The sequence below is a fragment of the Dermochelys coriacea genome, chromosome 1 (assembly GCF_009764565.3).
Source record: "Dermochelys coriacea isolate rDerCor1 chromosome 1, rDerCor1.pri.v4, whole genome shotgun sequence".
Taxonomy (NCBI): Eukaryota; Metazoa; Chordata; order Testudines; family Dermochelyidae; genus Dermochelys; species Dermochelys coriacea.
This window is the reverse complement of record NC_050068.2, coordinates 174,821,604-174,844,067: the sequence shown is the minus strand read 5'-3', so window position 1 is coordinate 174,844,067 and position 22,464 is coordinate 174,821,604. Positions and strand designations below refer to the sequence as shown.

At 41.0% G+C, this 22,464-nt stretch overlaps 1 long non-coding RNA gene across 1 annotated transcript; it reads left to right on the top strand.

Annotated features, from left to right (window-relative positions):
- The first annotated feature begins 384 nt into the window (after nt 1-384).
- On the top strand, nt 385-11,639 carry LOC122457727. Its single transcript, XR_006277401.1, has 4 exons — nt 385-638; nt 5,753-5,757; nt 9,310-9,313; nt 11,629-11,639. It is a non-coding gene; the product is annotated as an uncharacterized LOC122457727 (long non-coding RNA).
- The last annotated feature ends 10,825 nt before the right edge of the window (nt 11,640-22,464 follow it).

Sequence of the window (22,464 nt, the reverse complement as noted above, 5' to 3'; positions counted from 1 at the left end):
CTTCTCATTTCCATCACATCTACAGAGAGCCACATAGAGGGGACCTCCCCATGTTATTTATGCACCAAGTTCCTGTTATTAACTTTAACAGTGTTTGCAAATTGCTTCATAAATTATCATGGCATACTTTGATATTTATCATTGTGAAAATTAATAAGTGGAAGATAGCTCAACAGAGTGAGTGCTAAAATCACCATCCTACGCGGCCCTGTACCAGATGTAATCATTTCTAGCAGTGAAAAGTGGGTGCAAAATACTACTATTCTACTCGGGCAGTATTTCACACCCGTTTTGCACTGGTGCTGATGACTACACATAATGCAGGGCAATGAAGACTCAGGCCCCATTGCTGTTCACAAGGAAAAATATACATAGCTATCCTGACAATGGTCAAAGTTCTGCTACCTAGAATCACCATTTGGAAAGGGTACATCACAGAGAATGTAGATAACGCAGTATACGTAACACATACTATTCATAAATAAAATTGACATGTACATGCCAGGATGCTGGAACAGTTTGCATAGTAGGGGTGCTGAGAGCCATTGAACCAAACTGTAAACCCTATATATGATGGAAACCACTTCAAGCCAGGGGGTGCAGTGGCACCCCCAGACCCCCTAGTTCCAGCATCTATGGTTCATGCTGAAGAAATCTTTGACCCGAAGGCCTGCTTTTAAAATGAACAGGCTGTGACACTGAGCCAGCTTCTCCTAGCTGAAACAAAATCTCCACAACCGAATATTCCTTTCTCCCCAGGCATCTCTGCTGTTTCTCCAACACTACACAGTTTGGAGGCAGAGTCAAACAGCTCCATGTTATTCTCTCTGGCTTGGAAGAGGTTGGCAGACAGCCCTCTTCCTACATGTGTCTCCCTCCTAGTAGGGAAGAGATGGAACATTTGCTGTTCTTCTTTCCAGAACTTGTCCTGATTAGCTGAGGGGGAGCTCTGCCCCACTCTACATGACAAGGCTCCTTCCTGGTTCCAGGCCCTAAAGAGAGCAATTGCCTTGGGTTTTTCTAGACCCCAATTGTTACCCTGGTACCACTTATCTTCTCATAACATTGGTCCTAGATTTCTGTCTGCTGCAGAACTCCTGGAACGAGCAACCTGGCTCCTGAGACTTCTTCCTCTGGCCTTAAAGGTCCATATACCCCATTACAAGTGTGTTAAAAATGGGCAAAGACTAAGTTTGCATAAAATATATTTTCATCTTTAGCAAGACCTCTATGTACCTATCTCTGTCTAGGGGAATAAGGATGTCCTCAGCAATGGCTGGTTCAATGTCCTCCTCCATTGCAACATTTTTCGAGACCTCCAATATTGGTCAGACTCTTCACACCCACAGACCCAAAATACCTTTTCTGGTGCCATGCTGACTACAGCCTTAGCTTGTTGTAGCAACAGACTTGCAGCTATCTGATGTCACAGTTACGCTCCATGTTGACATGAGTGGAAAATTTGAGTTCCTTACTCAAATGAGGTGCTTCGCAATCACAGCACAATACTATAAGGGCAGTGCACAAAATCACTTTCCCCTATAATTGTGAGAATAAAACAATTAGTAACAACTGTGTAAAATTAACTTTTCATGACTTGTATTTTTTCATACATTTTATACTTCCTATGATGTCCATGGCAAATTATCCATATTGTCAGTTCAAGACAGTTATGCATCATAATCCCAACAACTGCTATTCCTATATGTTACACAGTTCAAGGCATAAAGACACTGTCAGTAACCACAATTATCTCCCATTCACTGACAACAGTCCTACATCGCCATTGCATACAGAGCAATATACCATTTGGCAGTGTAAATTCTGCAAAAATCACATCAACTAAGAAGAAAAGAAGGTGGTTCTTACTTCACACAACATCACACTTACTTACTTCATATCTGTATTCATAAATAATAACTGAAAGTTTAAATAGCAAATAATTGTCATCCAATTTCTGATGGTCAAACCAAAATATTCACACATACAACATTCAGAAAAAAATCCAAAGCCTGTAAATACTGTCATGTCACAGTTATCAAAACTATTTTCTCAGGTGTAAACTGGGCACACAGGAAAGAAAGCCAGAACTCTAGTAGATTACTTCCCCAGTAACAGATTGCAACCATGTAATTTTTACATTAGCTTTCAAAAAACAAAAACATGAACTTGTTGCAACTATATTTCTTTTGAGTTAAAATGTCACATACTCCCCTAATCAATTTGTAATCTGAAACTTAAACCTGACCATATACATGTTTTGCCATTCAGTTATTACATACCATTAGATTTAACTCCATCCCGTGAGGCCACCTTTTACGAACCACAGAATGATGCTGTGACAAAAGCTATGTAATCATAGAATATTCAGAGACTATTATATTAACTTTATAAATGGTATATGTATCTGTAAGGGCTTGTTAGTGATTATACTTCTGGCTAAATGGGTAAGATAAACAATGCTTCCTGCAGGAAATAAAAACATTAGGGGATAATTAATGCAAATCCTCAATTTACTGAAACAATGCAAGTAACATGTCTTTTTAAACTCTTCAGCCCCTCTCCTACAACCAAGCACAGAGAATGCTTTGGTTTGGTGGTTCAAAGAACTAAGAAAACAAAGAACTCAAAGCTGCATAAAATGACAGCCTGGATCTGGGAGAGACACCATCAGAGAGTTATAGGCATTAAACAATGACCAACAGAAACAGGCCCTGTGGAAGGACTTGAAATATTTTAGACCTGCCAGGGTCTTCATGTGAAAGATGCACGACCATCTTGAGTAAGCGAGGCATGCATATAAACTATTGATTGTTTTCAGACGTTTCTCTACAATGCAAATTTCTGCCTGGTATAAGGCAAAGGAACAGTGATATCTGAGATTATTCTGTACTTTTCAGATGTCCTCCAGACTTTGGGGAAATTTGGATCTTCATCTAGATCTGAGCTTCATGACTTTGGCTCATCTCTAAACTTTAGGTTATAATTGAGGCTTGAGTCCATCTCATTTATAGGGTCTAATTGCAGATATGAATGAAAACTCTGCATTTTCTATAGCCTTGTTACTGAATTTGATGTAACCTAAACACAAAGTTCAGCAAATGTAGTGTTAACAAAGTAGAGGCTGCATGACTTGAATACTGAATGTTAATGAAACTGAGTTGTGTCATATTACCCTCTTTTGCTTCCCATATGTTTACTCTCCTTTCCCCCTCAGAAGCAGCAACTCCACATTTCATCTTCATTTGTATACGCAAAATGCAGCCAGCTTAATTACCAATTATAACATTACTCATTTAAAAACTAAATCAAGTGGAAACAACTCCAAAAAGTGTCTCCCTTGAGGAGAACTAAAGACTTTGTGTTAATTTTCTTCACATATTTTGATTAGTATAAAGTACTGTGTAGCTTAGAAGTTAAGCTCCCCAAATGGTGTTAATTTTAAATCAAGGTGACACATTGATCCTTCTGGGAAGAAAGTCAGATCAACACAATAGCCTCCTCCTCTTCCTTCACCCCTGATCTGACATGAAAACACGTTCCTTCACAGGAGACTGACAAAGCAGCACTATTGTAACCTGCTCAGCAGGCAGCCTTTTATTTATTTCCACCATTTTTTGACTTGTTTCTTTCCTACCTGGCCTTTGTTATTTCTTCAGGTTTAGAAGTCCCTACAAACAGGCTTGTTGGTTTATCCTAAGTGCAATTTCTCCATCTCCTGTGAAACAAGAGCTCCATCAACTTCATACAAGGCATATTAGCTACGGGGTTTGATATATTTGAGATCTCCACACAAAGCATTTTTCCAGTAGTGCAAGTGAATTTCACAAAACCTATCTAGTTCCTGGATGATTTTACAGTGAGTTGTTCATAGTGAAGTTCTCCATTACCACAGTAAGTGCCAAAGTAAATATGAGGTACTCAACAATTGTCTTGACAGCTGCCATCATTTTTGATTTTCCTTTAATACATAATTTCTCAACCTTTGTGACTCTGGTCTTTGCTTTGAGTTTAGGACCCTCTTCTATAGAAGGTGTCATATCAATGATCATGATTTTCTTTTTTCAAATCACAATTATTTAGGTTTTCAGAGGTTATTGTGAGAGGTTTGTGTGTCATCCCTTTAACCATCCTACAAGCAGCTGAAATTCCCCCACTGCTCTGAACAGAATACAAACAAACATACTGTATATAGCTCAAATGTCATAGGATGGGGTTTTAGTGATGATTCATAACAATAACAGAAGATAATCCTAAATCTAAACTCTACCCCATGCAAGTTTGACTGTTTCTAGGGCAGTGGTTCCCAGACTTGTTCCATCGCTTCTGCAGGGAAAGCCCCTGCCGGGCCAGGCCGGTTTGTCTACCTGCCGCGTCCGCAGGTTGGGCTGATCGCGGTTCCCACTGGCCGCGGTTCGCTGCTCCAGGCCAATGGGGGCTGAGAGAAGCGGCGGCCAGTATGTCCTTCGGCCCGCACTGCTTCCTGCAGTTCTCATTGGCCTGGAGCAGCGAACCGTCGCCACTTCGAGCCGCAATCGGCCAAACCTGCGGACGCAGCAGGTGAACAAACTGGCCTGGCTCGGTAGGGGCTTTCCCTGCACAAGTGGCGGAACAAGTTTGGGAACCACTGCTCTAGGGTAACCATGAAAGATGGCGTCTGTCCCCACCCCTTAGCTCCCTCTGAGAAAGAAAGTCTCCAGACTTTCTTATATCCTGATGAAAATGCTAACAAGGAGCACTTGTGACTGTCAGATGATGTGACTTGTTCAGGTTCAAGGTTTAGACTCAGCACAAGAGTTCTGGATCCCTTCTTCTGGGTTTTAGAGCATGTTACATTTTCCCTTCCACATCCCTAGAAATGACTACGCATGACCTTACTGTACATTATCAGGGCTCTCTCTCTCTTTTTTGGCTATTTAACTCTTTGAGCGCACTGGTGGATTACTTGCCTGACCATATCAGTAGACCACGAGTGGAATCCTGGCCCCATTAAAGTCAATGAATGTCTTGCTCTTGATTCCAGTGATGGCAGGATTTCACCCTATATTTACAGCTTTCCATTAATCGTAAGGAGTATTCCTTAAAAAAATTGATAGCTTGGAGTGTGGCGCTCAGAGTTACATAAACTTAAAATATCCCCACTTTTTTCTTGATAATTTGTAAATTTCTCTCTTATTTTAAAATATTTTAATTACATGGTTGCTTCTAATGCAAAACCATTTGACACCTAATTCCACTAGTGCATATTGCAAATCTTGATCTATAGCATATGCCCTTTTGTGATCTTCTCTTTTAAAAAGAGCCTTAAGCATCCACGCTCATTTATAAACTGTTCAGGAGACCAAAAATGAAAAGAAACAATTACTGTATAGTAAAAATAAACAATGTTGATAATTTTATTAAAAGCGACTTTCCATATAGACTGCACCTTCTGGAAATCATTCTGTCTTTTATAGCGTGTGGTAGACCTGTAATAACTGAGAGATCACTCGTGTAGTATTCATTATTATTTTGAATGTATTGTTTACACAGTAGCCATCTGTGTGCTATGTGCTTTACAGAGCTTAGAGTAAGACAGGTCCTTGCCCTGGTATTGGAGGAAAACAAGGAGAAAGAGAAAAAAGGAGGCAATTTTTCCCCTTCATGTCTATATGCCCCTGTGATAGAAATGTTAAGGGTTGGGGAAGACTATCTTTATTTAACCAGCATAATACATATTTACTTTTCTTCTATGTCCACCCTTAGCACAGAGCATGGGTGAATGAACTAGGATTGTCATATGGCTCTTTTGTAGTTTGACATCATTGTAAACATGCATGTGATGCAACACATTAAAAAAGATTATGCGCAAAAGAGAAACACATAGCTATAGTACACACAGAGTGTATTTATCTAATCCTTGATATCCCTTTTGGGGTTTACAAAAGTTGGCAGAGTCCCTTTAACCCATATTACTTCACCACGAATAGTTGTCAGCTCTTGCGATACATCGTGGTGTTTGAAATCCCCAGTTCTGGAGGCATGCCATGGGGTGAGACTCTCAGCTTCCCTTTAAACAAAAAGTCAGTTTCTTGCCCTCATGGTTGCCTCAAAAGACTTGAAAATATGACCTGAGTGCACCCAAAAACAAAAGGCAAAGAAAAAGAGCCATTTACTACTTTAACCCCCTCCCTGCCTTCAATTTTCAACTCAATCTCAGTTTTTTGGCCAGGCCTGACTCCTGATTTTTGAACTCTTGGGAGAGTAAACACTATTTTTTGTTTTGTTTTGTTGGTTTGTTTTGAAAAATTAAGTTCTGGAGAAGTGTCTCTAAACAACAGCTCTGAGGTTTGGCTGTAGGGAAGGGTACCACAGTGGCAGCTCAAAGAGGCACTGAGCCTTAGGAAGACACAATGCCTTTGGCAGCATTGTGGATGAAATTTATACTCATGCAGGGTCAGTACAAGGCCTATGCACAACTTATATCCTATCTAAACCTTTGGAATGGTTCATAGATGTTGTTCTGGCCTTCTGCATAGGGCTGAATTTACAGTGGAGGAGCCTGCAAAACAGAGGCACTGCTATCGGGTAGAATGTGTCCCTCTGCATTCCCCAAGATATGGCCCCTCTCCTTTTTGGGAGCTCTGCACTGGCAATGACACGAGGGATCGCTCTTGCAATGAACTCAGCATTCTTTCAGGTGCTGATCAACCTCCATTCCCACTTCAATGTGATTTGAACACTCAATGCCTTGTAAGGTCAAGTCTTGGAAGCACAACAATCAGGATGGTGCGCAAACCCTGCACAAAGGTTGGGGAGAAGGAAAAGCTTCTTTTCCCCCACACCTGGCCTTATGTACCCCAAATGACTTAAGACACAATTGTCTCTGTGAATGCAGCTAACTGTCCTCATCTTATTTTCCTGCAGCTGTACTCTGATTCACACATAAGGCTGGTCTACACTACAAAGTTGGGAGACAGGCCAGTCCTTATTTACAGACAACTAACCTGAAGCAAATACTCACCAGCAACTACACACCACACAACAAACACACTAACCCAGGAACCTATCCCTGCAACAAATCCTGTTGCCAACTGTGTCCGCATATCTATTCAAGGGACACCATCATAGGACCTAACCACATCAGACACACCATCAGGAGCTCGTTCACCTGTACATCTACCAATGTGATATATGCCATCATGTGCCAGCAATGCCCCTCTGCCATGTACATTGGCCAAACCAGACAGTCTGTACGCAAAAGAACAAACAGACAAATCTGATGTCAAGAATTATAACATTCAAAAACCAGTCGGAAAACTGGACAATCACCCTAGACACATAATAACAGACTTAAAAGTGGAAATTCTTCAACAAAAAAATTCAAAAAACAGACTCCAACAAGAAACTGCAGAACTGGAATTAATTTGCAAACTGGACACTATCAAATTAGGCCTGAATAAAGACTGGGAGTGGATGGGTCACTACCAAAACTAATTTCCCCCTAGTGTTACTCACACCTTCTTGTCAATTGTTTGAAATGGGCCACCCTGATTACATTGGCCTCATTACTACTAAAAAAATGTTTTTTTTTCTCCCTTGGTATTCTACTGTTGAGAATAACCCACTTCCACTTTAATTAAATTGTCTCGTTAGCACTGACTCCCCACTTGGTAAGGCAACTCCCATCTTTTCATGTTCCGTGTATATATATACCTGCCCACTGTATTTTCCACTGCATGCATCTGCTGAAGTGGGTTTTAGCCCATGAACTAGAAACTAGAAATGACTTTGGAAACATGTATAGCTTTATGCTACAGTAGATGGAAACTGAAGACACCTAATAGAAATCTTAGGCATTGGTACCTATCAGAAGTCAGTTGCAGGATCAGGTCCTGAGTCTAACACCTCCTGCAAGGGCAGGGGAATGGGCCTGATTTCAATAGCAGCAGGGCTAGGCTCATAGGCCCTCTGCAGAAATAGATATTTCTATAGTTATCTCAGCCACACAGCCTCATTAGTTTCCAACAGGGATAATCTTTCATTCAAGAAAGGTTTTTGTATGAATATAAATATTTATCCAGGATATTTTAGTGTGGGAAAGGTTAATGATATATACACAAACTTCATCAATCTGTTTTTTAATAAGAGGTCTGATTCTACTCTCACCTGTACTGGTATAAATCAGAAATTACACCATTTCAAATCTGCCGGAAATGAGAGAGTGGACCTAATTCTCCTATCTATGGAGTTCTTTGACATAAAGCAGTGTATTTATAGTATTACGGCTCTGTAGGGTGGAATGTTGTTCACCTGCTGCTGATAGGACTAAATTATATGTCAACTACTCACGTTCCTTATTTCTCCACTGTGGTCTGTCATCCAGTAATATATAGGAGCTAATAATAATTAAAAGATCTACAATCTGGGGATTACTGTGCACTCTCTAAAAGACGTTATGCACTTGTTAAAAACAAAAGGCTTTGTTACTGCTAACTAGTGGATATGAAACAACCCATAGGGTCCCAATTTGTATTGGTCATGACTAGTATTTTCTGTACCTATGTAATTATTAATTTGTGGCACTACTGATGGAAATGGGCAGGAGGAAACAGTTCTAAAATTATGCTATATTTACATTTAATTGTGTTCTTTGGATATTTAATTTGAAAATGAACTTCTTTGTATTATTACGCTTGTGCCTACAAACCCCTAGTAAGGTTAAGGTCCTGTTGTGATATATTTCTACAGCACCTAGGAGATTGTCCCTCCCCAAAGAGTTTACAACCTAGATATGCAAGACAGACATAGGATAGTGAAAACGGATACATTTTTTTTTTGATACCATGGAAATCAGCAGCATCTGCACACTGGAGATGAAATCCTGGGCCTATTGTATGGCAAAACTCCCATTGACTTCAATGATGTCAGTAGCACCTCAGAAGCAGAGAGACAGAGGAACGTTGAAGAAAAGTGACTATCAGTTCAGGAGCAAGTGTAATTCCACCAATACAGTCTGCTTAGGCGGTTGCTTGCACTGACTCAGATGCATTTGGAAATTTACCCACTGATGTACATTGGCTCTGAGTGCATCTTGGTGTGTCATTTTTGTCCTGTTTTCATATGTCACCCAGAATACTGTGTTCAATGCTAGTCACCTCATCAAAAAAAAACAAAAACAAAAATAAAAAAAAACCTCAGCAACACTCCAGAGATAGACAGGTATTGAAAGGCAAAAGAAATGATCAAAGGAATGATGACCTCTGCATGAAGGGACACTAACAAGATGGTTTACTTTGCAGAGGAAATGAATATGAGAGGTCAGAAAAGAGATGTATGAAATAATAATGCAGGGTACAGAGAAAGTAAACCAGGCACAGGGATCTCCCCCTCTCAGAATTCAAGAAAAAGGGTACAGTCAATTACATGCAAAGGCAAGAAATTTAAAACTGATAGAGGGAAATAGGTCTCTCACACAGTGAATAACTAACTTGTGAAACTCATTGCCATAAGACAAAATTGTGTCCAAGAGTTTACCAGGATTTAACAAAGGAACAGACATTTGTATGAATAATTAGGAGATGTACAGTTACATTGGATGGGATGAAAAAACCCCTCTCTATATGGGATATAAAAGCTGATGCTTCACTGCATAAACAACCACTCACTACCTGGAGTTAGAAACCTCCCCTATGGAGAAGTTATCCATAATTGTCCATTACAGGGATTCCTCTGAAGCCTCTGGTACCAAGCACTGTCAGAGAGAGGTCATCATACTAGACTGACACTAATCTGATCTAGGATGGCATTCCTATATACTTGCAGCTATGCACTGACATTATGATATAAAGCCCAGGGGGATTTTGGTTGGCTGTTTTGATGAAAGCACCAGCTTTCGGATATGCCAGAGTGCACACTGAGTATTGGACAAACAATCTTTGGCTTCTTTATGGGCTAATTAAAAGGCTCTGTGCTCCTCAAGCTAAGCTTGTTGCATTTTCCACTGTCAATGTACCTTCAAATGCTGTTGTCCAAACTAAAAAAATATGTGCTGCCTCTATCATCTGGCAGATACCGGCAGCAAGTTTGGTATTAAGGGTGTCTCACTACCAGTTAGTATACATCAGAAATTAATCCTGCCAGTTTTCTATTCCTACAATGGGACCAAATCTGCAGGGTAATAAAGCAAATTGCAGGACACCTCACACACCAACAACCACGTTTGACTGGCAAAGGGGAACTTCTGCATCAGCAGCCACAAAATGAATCCTGAGCAGTGTTCATACTCCTGAGGTAGTAAAGGGAAACTTAGATGATGACTCTGCATACTGAATTATGAAAGAGGGTGCAGCTTTTTTCTTGCATGTGGCTGAAGCCTCCGAAAAATGCTGAAGTTAGAAAAATTATCTTTGATGTTGGAGGGCCAAGAATGATTTTTGCCATCAAAATAAGATGTGTGTTGGGTCTGAGTAGAAGACTGCTTCATGAAATATAACTAGGCATAATTGGCACTTTAACTGAAACAATGCACATAATGCTTGCCTTGATTGTTCTAAGCAAAATTATTAAAAGATTATCACAAATAGGTTGTTTCTGAACCATTTTACCACACTTGACTGTCAGCCAAAGCTATAGCCAATCTGTCTTTCTACTTGTGAATAAAGAAGCTTGTCAACAAATGGATGAGTTCTCCATATTCCAGATTGAAAGTAATAATGATTTTATTCAAGGTCTAGCTGAATTATCAAAGTGCTGGAAATTCTGCAGAATTGATGACTCTTTTGGACATGACACTTTGAAAGCGACTTTAAGGCTTGTATGGTGCAGGCCACACTTTATTGCTGGGCCGGAATAGGCTTTAGGAATGGTAAAAATATTAAAAAAGGACCTGCAACAGACATAAAAACCTTGGGGACTTTCCCTGTTTGCTATAAAGAGGAAGAAATTCTGTCCAGGACTGTAGTGAAACACTGCAATCTAACAGAGTCCTGGATTGCAACTATGGGCATCTGAAAGCCCACAGCTCCTCCTTGTTTATAGCTCATATGTCTATGCCAGTCCAGTCCATACTCTAGAAGTATATTGTTGATACAGAACAATGCTTCACTTTAGCCATTGTCTTACTGTACACTTCCTGACAAATGAGCTATTAACAAATGAGCTAAAATGTTGCGGTATCAGTCTCTTCATGAGGATTTCAGTACTTTAAAGCCTTTGGGGTTCATACAAGCACATAACAGTGTGTGTTTCCTTTATAAATTGATATGGATGAGAGAGAATAATGCTTAAAAGCTGACCTTGCCATATTAAGGAACAGTCCACCACATCATAACTCAGTTACCACATGGTGTTATAATTACTTTTCCATTAAATGATACTACATAAAAAAAATGATGTATAGTAGGCATTGACTAGAAATTTGAACTGAACACATACAAATAAGAAATATTAGACAGGCATGGGATTAAGTACATGGATTTTGAGTAGAAGATTCTATAGTCCTGGAGAGATGAAACCTTTGTGACTCTCAGCTGTGTTAACAATTAACGAGTGAGTTGTAAGGCAAATGCTAACAGCTCAGAATTTATGCTGGGATTTTCAACTGAACTCAAGGAGGTTAAACACCCAGTTCCCATTGATTTTTAATAGGAGTTGTGCTTTTAAATCCCTTTCATGCTCTGGAAAATCTCCACACTATTGTCAGTAGCCTGCTTTCACCAGGGTGAATGCCCCTGCTGGCACAGCAGTCCCTATAGCATAGAGTGAATCAAGCTCTATGGGTTTAAACATTTTACTCATATCTGAAGGTCACTAGTTTCTCATTCTGCTTAAGAGAGACTGAAAGAAAGAAAGAAAAAAAAAAGATGGAGAGGATAGAAAAACCTGACATAAAGAATAAAATCTAGTATATTTCCTGTATACAGAAGGTCTATTTATATCAAACTAGTTTTTTGGGAGTGAACATCTGCTTTGTTGCACCTAATTCGAAACATTTAATTGAGGTTGATTTTATATTAAGCTGCATTTGCTTGAGCTGCAGCAATGCCTCATGGAAGTTATAGTTTGGGTGCCTTGTGCCCCAATTATCCTCTGCCAAGCTCCCTAGCTACACTACATTTCCTATGATGTACCATAGTCTCTCCTGTGATGATGCATCATGGGAGAAGTAGCCGAGATGCTCAGCCCATGGAAGAGAATGAGGGCCTGAGACATCTGAACTACAATTCCTATGTCCTGATGGCTGCTCAGGGGGACTGGGATGGGGTGTGCTCCCCACACTCACCTGGAAAGGGTTAAAGTAGGTCAGATAGGCCAATTAACCTATTAGGATCCAAACTGGGGGTATTTAGGCTGAGAGGAAAGCCCTAATTAAGGGAACCTGAACTGTGCAGGAACAGACAGGGCTTCTATAAAACTAGGCAGTGAGTAGAAGAAAGTGGGCTGCAGTCACTCCACCTGGGACAAGGAAGAGAAAGAGTTTGGAATCAAGAGGACGGGTTTGTTTAGCAGACCCTGGAAATAAGGGTTTAGCCAGAAGGGTGGAGAATGAGAGCATGGGATAGGCAAGTAGTGCAGGGAGTGGCAGTTCATGGTAGTACAGACCTTAGCTGCTAGACTGAGAGTCCCTGGACTGGAACCCAGCGTAGGGGTGCTCCTGGGTTCCCCTACCAGCCACTAAATGAGTGGCATGATCTGGGCAGTGAACTTGGAGACTATCTGGGACCATTCATTCTAGTCACTGACTGAGTGGCTCAGTCAGGACAGTGGACTCAAGGACTGCCTGGGACAGCATGGAAGACTTTGATAGTACAGCGGAAGGGGTGGACTATTAGCTGGTGGGCTAATCCACAAAGACGAGGTACAGCAGCTACTGAGGAACAAGAGGGGGCTGCAGAGCGAGAGAACAAGCCGAGAAAGAAGAAGGTATCAGGCTGGCAGAGCTAATCCCTGGACACGGCCAGAAGGAAGCACACCAGCGGTGAGAGGACCCTGTGACAGGGACAAAGATTAATGTTGAACCAAGCCAAAATGAAATATTGCAACATTTCCAAACCAAATTTTTCAAATGTTTTCATTCTGCAAAAAATGTCAATATTTCAAAATTTCAATACTGTTCACTCTGATTTGTTTTTATCTCAAATCAAACAACTGGAATTTCCCACAGGAAGGAAATTTAGATTTTCTACCAGCTCAATCTGCATTTTTAAATATACTTATCCCCTCTCTAGTTTTATTCTTCATGCTGCCCCAGAGGGAGGGAGCGGGGGGGAGGGGTGGGAAATAAAATTAATAAATAGATTAAAAAAACAAGAAATTTTTACTGTCCTGGCCAAAGGCAAGTCTTGAAGTTAAGTTACAGGACTGATAGTCAGGAACTTGGGTTCTAATCTTATTCTGCAAAAAAAGTTGAACTTTGGGCATATCATTTTAACCTCTCTCATTTACTTCATCTGTAAAATGTAGATTATAATTAAGTAGCTCAGAGAGGTGGCTGTGAAGTTATGCTTATAAAGTACTTTGAGATCATCAGATGGAAAGCACTATAGAAATGCAAAGCATTTCTATGGTGAAAACTGGAAGTTGGGCCAATTTGGTGGTCTTGTAGCAATTCATTGCACTATGAGAGGTGGGCCTTAGCTCCTATGCTAGAAGGGGATAGCATATAAAGATCTGGGATGAAGGGAATGCCTCTAAGGTACATTTGGGGGCAGCACAGATGAATGCTGTAGTAGTTATTTTCAGTTTTTCTTTGGTGTCTTCATGAGAGAGGATGGATAAGTGAATAAAAATACCCACACATGGGATCTCTGGAGCTCAGAAAGATGCTCAGAAAACCTGTCATATCATCTTGTCACCAGTGGATGAAAGAAGAAAGCAAGCTGAAAGTTATGGGCCAAAACTAATTAAAAAACCTCAGCAAAATCAAAGACAGTTAAAATGTTTACCACAAACAACATATCCCTATTGTGAATAATCGAATAACTGTTTTTATGTAAACAGTGAAGCCCCTAAAACCACAACCCTACATTTATTTCTTCCCTTCCAGCGTGATACTTACACCAGGATAGGCAGCATCAATCACACTGTACTGCGTTATGTGACGAGACAGGAGTATCACATAAGTGGGATGATCTGTCGCAATGTCTCACATCGCTACACAAGGCAGTACCTATGAAATTAAGAAGAGTTTTCCACAAAATTGTGATACCTCCCACCCCCAGAATAACAAGGGATAGTATCAAACTGCCCAAGGGGTTTAGGAGCACAAGTCCCGCTAAAATGGGATTGGTGCTCCTAAATCTCTTGGGCACTTTTGAACATCTCCTTCAAAGGGGACAGATTCTCAGCTGGTGGAAGTTGATGTAGTTGCACTGAAGACCATGGAGCTACATCAGTTTACATTAGCTGAAGATCTGGCCCAAGAAGTTTAATGATCTGTTTTTAACAGAGATGGGCCTGATCCTAAACCCAGGATCTGCACATTCTGAGGTGAAATTTGGGCCCCATTGAAGTCCATGGGAATTTTATCATGGACTTCCATGGGGCCAAGATTTCACCCCTGATCTGAACTTTAAAAAAAAAAAATGGAGCCAAACTGACTTACCCCTTGCACGATATTGGCCTGATCCAAAGTTCCAGATCCAAACACTCAAATTCCAGAGAAACTCAGGTCTGAAGTTTGTGGCTTGGGCTCATTTCTAGCATATAAAGACATTTCTCTTTCTGATGGTGGGCTTCCAAATTCTACACATGCAACAATATATACTCAAGTGAGAAATAAGTAAACTCACATGCTGTGGAGCAAAACAATGTCATAAATGGGTTAGTCAATATCATCTCAGACTTTCATGCTGTATTAAAATCAAATGCCATTCATACAGGAATTTGTCAGATATTTAACTGGGAGCCCACATGTCCCATAAACATATGGAATTTTGAAGGGAAGATAAAAAAGATTTCTTGAGAGAGATTGATTTCCAGCAAAGTGCATTCTCTGGCTAATTTGGATGCCTAAACCAATGTGATGATAATCTTATATAGTGCCTTTCACCCCAAAAAAAACCACCTAATGACAAAGGGACTACTCAGGTGCTTAAAGTTAAGCTCATGTTTAAGAGCTTTGCTGGATCAGGGCTAGAGCATTCAGTACCTCACAAGATCAATCCTATAAAGAACCCTTTAGAGAAAAAAGTATGCTGCTCGTAGACCATTTGTCAAGTTAATTGCTGTGTATTATTTTCCCAGTTGCAATACTTAGTGCACCCATCTTTCTAAAGAGTTTAGAGGCCCTCTGATGAAAGGTGTTATAGTATCAGTATACATTTTCTAAATTACTACTAAATTACAGTGCCAATGCTGAGAATGGCATTTTAAGACTCATGTCAAGGTTCCTTCCCCACTCTGAACTCTAGGGTACAGATGTGGGGACCTGCATGAAAACCTCCTAAACTTACTTTTACGAGCTCAGATTAAAACTTCCCCAAGGTACAAACTATTTTACCTTTTGCCCTTGGACTTCCACTGCCACCACCAAACGTCTGGGTTTATTTTTGAGAAAGCGTTGTTTGGAAACATCTTTCTCCCCAAAATCCTCACCAAAACCTTGCACCCCCCTGCCTGGGGAAGGCTTGATAACAATCCTCACCAATTTGCATAGGTGAACACAGACTCAAACCCTTGGATCTTAAGAACAATGAAAAAAGCATTCAATTTCTTACAAGAAGAATTTTAATATAAGAAAAGGTAAAAAGAATCACCTTTGTAAAATCAGGATGGTAAACACCTTACAGGGTAATTAGATTCAAAACAGAGAATCCCGCTAGGCAAAACCTTAAGTTACAAGAAAGACACAAAGACAAGAATATTCATTCTATTCAGCACAGTCTAATTTCTCAGCCATTTAAAGTAATCATAATCTAACGCATATCTAGCTAGATTACTTACTAAGTTCTAAGACTCCATTCCTGTTCTGTCCCCGGCAAAAGCATCACCCAGACAGACCCTTTGTTTCTCCCTCCCTCCAGCTTTGAAAGTATCTTGTCCCCTCATTGGTCAGGTGCCAGCGAGGTTATCCTAGCTTCTTAACCATTTACAGGTAAAAGGATTTTTCTTCTTCCAGGAGGGATTTTAAAGGTGTTTACCCTTCCCTTTATATTTATGACCTATTAAATTACAGTGCCAATGCTGAGAATGGCATTTTAAGACTTGTCTATGCAGTGCCTTAGTGAGCACAGGTGTGAGTTCTAGTCTGCACTTGCATGTTGTGCACTAACTGGGCCGTGTGGCTTCTGCAGATGTGCACAGAAAATTTGCAGTGCACATTGACATAGTCCCAAACAGTATTATGTTAACTTGCATTAGGGAATTTTTCGTTTGCTCCAGCAGGGTTCACAAGAGCTAGTGAATGAGCAACATGCTAGTGCAGACTAAAATTCACACCCCACTGGTATGGACAAATGCACTATGTAGATAAGACCCTAGAGACAGATAAGAAAACAAGATTCCTGACTTCAGGAATTTTTCCTTTGACTTCAATGAGAGTTGGATTGGGATCTAGACAGATTACCATGCACATGCAAAGACATCATGGAGGCTGAGATAGAAGACTACAGCAAATAAGAAATAAGGGAAAACTGCACTTTGTTTCATGTCTGTCCCAAAGAATTCAGGTCAGGTATTGCATTAGAGTTTGATGGGTTTTCTGGGAGGATTTTTTGTTTAGCATTTGGTCTGTGTTACTTCTCCTAAAAAAAATACAAAAACAAAACAAAAAAACAGAAGCAAGTTTTTGGTCCTAAGGATTTCTTAAAAATACATTGTTGTTGCTGTAATTCTATATGACCACAAATTAACTGCAGCTGATCGGAAAAGAACATTAGAAAAAGACATAAGATCAACTGAGCAGTTAATACATCCACTTGCACTAAAATTCATTCACTGTTTTGTGTGATTCTCCATTTAATCTGATCAATATTTCTGCAACCAAATCACTGGTATTTAAAATAACATAGCTTCCATCCTTTATTTCAGTCCATTGTGGTCATTTTAGGTACACATCTGACAGCTCAGTAAATGACTGAAGAAGAATGTCATGTAGTTATTAAAGGGACAAAATTCTGAATGATATAAGGAAAAAACAGTCCTAAACCCTCAGTAATGAACAATGACTTCAATTAAACGATGCAGTATTCACACACAGTTATTGCCATAATAGACTGACCGTTAGCTCTGCAAGTTGTGCCATGCCCTCTGGTGGCTGCATGGTTAACAAGTCCAGTTAATTATTTCATTCCACTTACAGTAAAAAAAAAAAAAAAAAAAAAATCCAAATAACTATGGCAATTTGCTTTCCGTAAATTTGACCTAAGCGTATTCCATTTCATTAAAGCAGTCGAATAGTTTAGGAAACCATTTGACATTAAATGTCAATGACAGATGAATATTAGTGTTTAATATTTCTATTATAATAGTACTTAGTATTGGGTTCCTGCTGTGCTAGGCAACATACAAACACATGGTCCCTGGCTGTTAAAGTGTAAGGGCCCAATCTTGCAAATAAACATAGGTGAGTTTATCTCGCTAAGATATGTATATGGCCCCCATTACCATTGGGTCTGACTGCCTCACAATCTCCAATATAGTTATCCTCACAATACCCCTGTGAGGTGGGGAATTATTGTTATTCCCTTTTACAGATGGGGAAATGAGGAACAGAGAGGCTAAGTGACTCGACCAAGTACACACAGGAAATCTATGGCAGAGCAAAGAACTGAACTCGGGCCCCAGGTTATCCCTTTAATCAGCAGACCAGAGGCAACCCATGCCTGACAGATAGTGGAGTGGGGGGGGGAGGGGAGGAATGAGGGGCAGCAGACCATCTTTCCTTTCTAGCCCAAAGGAGACTATTCATAGATTCACCAATTCCTAAGCCAGAAGGGACCATTGTGATCATCTAGTCTGACCTCATGTATAACACGCACCATAGAACTTCCCCCAAAAAATTCCTAGAGCAGATCTTTTAAAAAGAAATCTGATCTTGATTTAAAACTTGTTGGTGATGGAGAATCCACCACAACCCTTGGTAAATTGCTGCAATGGTTAATTACTCTCACCATTAAAAAAAATTATGCGTTATTTCCATAAATTCACATACATAAAGTTATTCATGTGTTTGCAAAATTGGGCTCTTGGATATCAAGTGGCATACTAAATGTGGGGCAGAGGGATGGAATCAGATCTGTAACTTTTATTAAAAAAAAATAATGGCAAGAGTGCCAACTAACCCCATATGGCCCTCAAGCTATTGTTAATTAGCACACTTCGTACAGGCATCACAGCAGGAACCAGCCAATTAATGTTGATTCACTGCCAAATACACAAAAGTTTTAGAGCTTCTCAGTCTGATTCCCGAGTGTTATGGTGGTATAACTCCATGAGGTTCAATGTTCAGATAATTTTGGAACAGATTCATTGCTTATCCAGATATCTCTGGTCTGGAAGTTTCCTGAGAACAAAGTTATCTCGTGACGTTTCCAGTGGTGCTTGGTATTGCACAGCTCAAGATTATCCAGACAACTGTGTCTTATAATATTTCAGTCTGGGTCCTGCATGGAGCCAGGAAATGCAGAGGCACATTGTGACAGGGTTGCGGGGGACCTTGTCCAGTGCAGGGCAAGTGTGCCCTGGCTCCCTTAGGGTGTAGGGGAAAAGTGTATGTCACCTGCGTCTATGTCTCCAGAACCAGAGTCAATATACTGGCCTCTGTTAGTTGGGCAATGAGGCCTAATGGCCAAAGTCAATGTATTAGCCCCGCTTAGCAGGGCAGCATGGACAAAAAGGCCAGAGTCAGCGGATTCCTCTTCTTAGCAGGGCAGTAAGGCCTAGTGGCCAGGGTCAATGGATTTGCCCCAGTTCACTGGGCCGCAAGGTCTGGGGACTAAAGTCCCCGTATCTGTCCCTGTTAGCAGGGCAGTGCGGCACAGTGGCCAGAGTGAATAAATTCACCCCTCTTAGGAGGGCAGTAGGGCCTCATGGCTGAAGTCAATTAGAACTGCCCAGTTTGCAGGACAGTAAGAGCTAGTGATCAAAGTCCATGGATTCGTCCCCATCCACAGGGCAATAAGGCCCAGTGGCCACAGTCAATGGATTCATCCCTGTTCACAGAGCAATAGGTCTTGTGGCTAAGTGGCCTCAGTCAGGGAAGGGGGCCACCAAGCCAAGAGAAGGGAGTAGCAGCAACCCAGGTAGGGGGATCCAGGCCATCCCTCTCCACCGGGCCTCAGCCCAGGGCCCTGGTAGTGACAGGAGCAACTTCCACTGAGTCAGCAGGGGGTGGGGTGGGGTTTGGTTCAACCAAAACACACTGACTCAATATTCCAGTTCACAAACTGGGCCACTATTTGTTTCCCCTGGGCTGCTTCCTACCATGTTTCCTGCTGCTGCGGTCTGGGTGTTTTGGCTGTCTCTGGGTTCCCCAGGATGCACTGTCCCCAGCGACTCTGCAGGGCTTCTGCGTGTAGCCTGGTGTCTGCCTGGGTTGTGGCATTTAACAGGTACAGAGAAGGGCTACTAGCATGATTCGAGGAATGGAAAACCTGTCTCTTGAAAGGAGACTCAAGGAGCTTGGCTTGTTTATCCAAACTAAAAGAAGGTTGAGGTGAGATATGATTGCTCTTTATAAATATATCAGAGGGATAAATACCGGAGAGGGAGAGGAATTATTTAAGCTCAGTACCAATGCAGACACAAGAACAAATGGCTATAAATTGGTCATTGGGAAGTTTAGACTTGAAATTAGACAAAGGTTTCTAACCATCAGAGGAGCGAAGTGTTGGAATAGCCTTCCAAACGAAGCAGTGGGGGCAAAAGACCTATCTGGCTTTCAGATTAAACTCGATAAGTTTATGGAGGAGATGGTATGAAGGGATAACATGATTTCAGTAATTAATTGATCTTTAAATATTCATGGTAAATAGGCCCAATGGCCTGTGATGGGATGTTAGATGGGGTGGGATCTGAGTTACTACAGAAAATTCTTTCCTGAGTATCTAGCTGGTGAATCTTGCTTGCCTACATGCTCAGGGTTTAGCTGATCACCATATTTGGGGTCAGGAAGGAATTTTCCTCCAGGGCAGATTGGAAGAGGCCCTGGAGGTTTTTCCACCTTCTTCTGTAGCATGGGGCACGGGTCACTTGCTGGAAGATTCTCTGCTCTTTGAAGTCTTTAAACCATGATTTGAGGACTTCAATAGTTCAGACATAGATAAGAGGTTTTTCACAGGAGTGGGTGGGTGAGATTCTGTGGCCTGCGTTGTGAAGGAGGTTGGACTAGATAATTATAATAGTCCCTTCTGACCTTAGTATCTATGAATCTCCAGCTCCCACAGCCTCTGGCTTTGGGTGAGCCTTGGCTGAAGCCAGCAGCAGTCATTCTTCCTCTCCAGCAGTCAGCCCCAACTGAGTTGAGCTGCTCCCTTTTATACTGATGCATTTGGAGCATGCTCAGTAGATTTGAGGGGCATGGCTTCCTCAGCCCACAATGTAGGGTTAACCCTTCCCAGTCCAGTCAGGGGCAAGTGCAGCCCATCACACACATGAACATTGAAAGAGAAGAAAAATGGAATTTTTCTGAGCCTCCAACCATGTTGAAGTTTGAATCTTACTTTATCTGAACTAGTTCTCCCCTTTTTAGTGCTAAAGGCATGGATCTTCACAGCTGTAATCGGATTAGATATCTAGGCATGTGGTTTCCACCCTGTAGGCCAGCCTCTGGAGTCTATTCAGGCCAGATGCCTATTGAAGTTTGGGAAACTTCTACCTGAGCAAGGCCTGCAAAATCAGATACCATGTCATTTAAAAGGACACCATTAGGATAACAATAACTGTTACAGGAGAATGTTTAACATTAGTTTTGTTACTAATATCATTAAGATGTGCTTTAATCATGTCACCAAATCACGTGTTAGCCTTGAACATTTGCAGGGCTATCTCACAATATAGGAATACTATTAAAATGTGGCTTCCAGCTGAACTTAAGTAATGGACCAAGCTAAAGCACTATCATAGAAAAACTAAGCATAGTAAAATTTTAAGCATGGAAAAATTACAGCGTAGACAGGGGACTGCAGGTTTGTTCTATGCTGACCTGTGCTAAAATTTCCATATGAAAATCTATGTGTTTTTAAAAGTGACATCCCATGTAAGAGTACATTTAAAAAAAAAGATACTTAAGTACAGAAAGCAGATCTGTCTGTTTCTTCTGTGTGGAGTATTACCAAGCCTACTCATTAATTCATAGAGCTGAAATAAGTGATGTACTGCAGTAATGCCTATTTGTCCACAAGAGGGTAGCAAGATTGCATAGTTAGCTATAAAAGCTTGTTGAAAATCACAGTCATTTGTAGTGGATCAAAAGTGCATTTAATGATCTAGGGCCAGAGCCTTAGCTGGTCTGAATCAACTTTCATTGACTCCACTGAAATATGTCAATGTATACCAGCTGAGGATTTTGCCCTTCATATTCTGAACTCATGGGGCAGGTACGTTTTCAAAGTTTGGTGTGTACGTATAATTTATGTATGCAGAAACTCAATGTAATACTGAAAGAGAGAGGTTAGTTAGGCACCTAAATAACAGTATGTGTGTGCGCGCATATGTGTACGTGCAGTTAATCTGCATGCACACCTTGGGTATTTGCATATGTAAATTAGGCATTGCACACACTTAACTGAAATTCTGGCCCTAACTATCTGCAAAGCTTGTAATTAAGAACAATGTCAAGTTATTGCTATCTTATTTTTAAAAGAATGCTTTCAAAGGGAAACCCTCAATGAAGATAAACATTTTGGAAGGGATATTAAATCTCGTGCTTCAGATTTTCAGCCAATCTCAAACTAGCATAGACCAGCCTGAGACCTGGATAGGGAGCAGATTACCCCACACATGCCTCCTGCACAGTTCCAACACCTTCCTCTGAAGCCTCTGGCCACTGTCAGGGTATCTCTTCACTGCACAGTTAAGCCAGGTGATCCACACCCAGGTTAGCCTAGCCCAGGTATGAGTGTCCTCACTGCAAAGCTCTGCTAACATTACTGTGTCCTTACTGTTTCTGCACTTGCTCATGTGTATCCAGGGGCATATCCCATGGTTCTTTGTACTGAGCTGCTCGACGATTTCCCCCCAGTCAATTGTGTCAAGTGCAGGAGAACTTGTCTGTCCTTTGGGGGGAGTCATGGGAAGAGGACTGGAGGACTATCAGCACTTGAGTGATTTTGCTTGTATCCTCACTGCAAAAGTGAGGTAGGTTCTAGCAGAGTTAAAGCAGAGCCTGAGCTCTAACAATGCATGGGAAACTTGTTTCCTGACACCAGCTGGTTAATATGTCATGAACATAACTCAGATGTGTCCTGTTACCTCATCTACATCAACTCCCATGAAAACACTGCTGTTGAAAATACTGTGTTGCTCTTCTGGCAGGTTTATTTT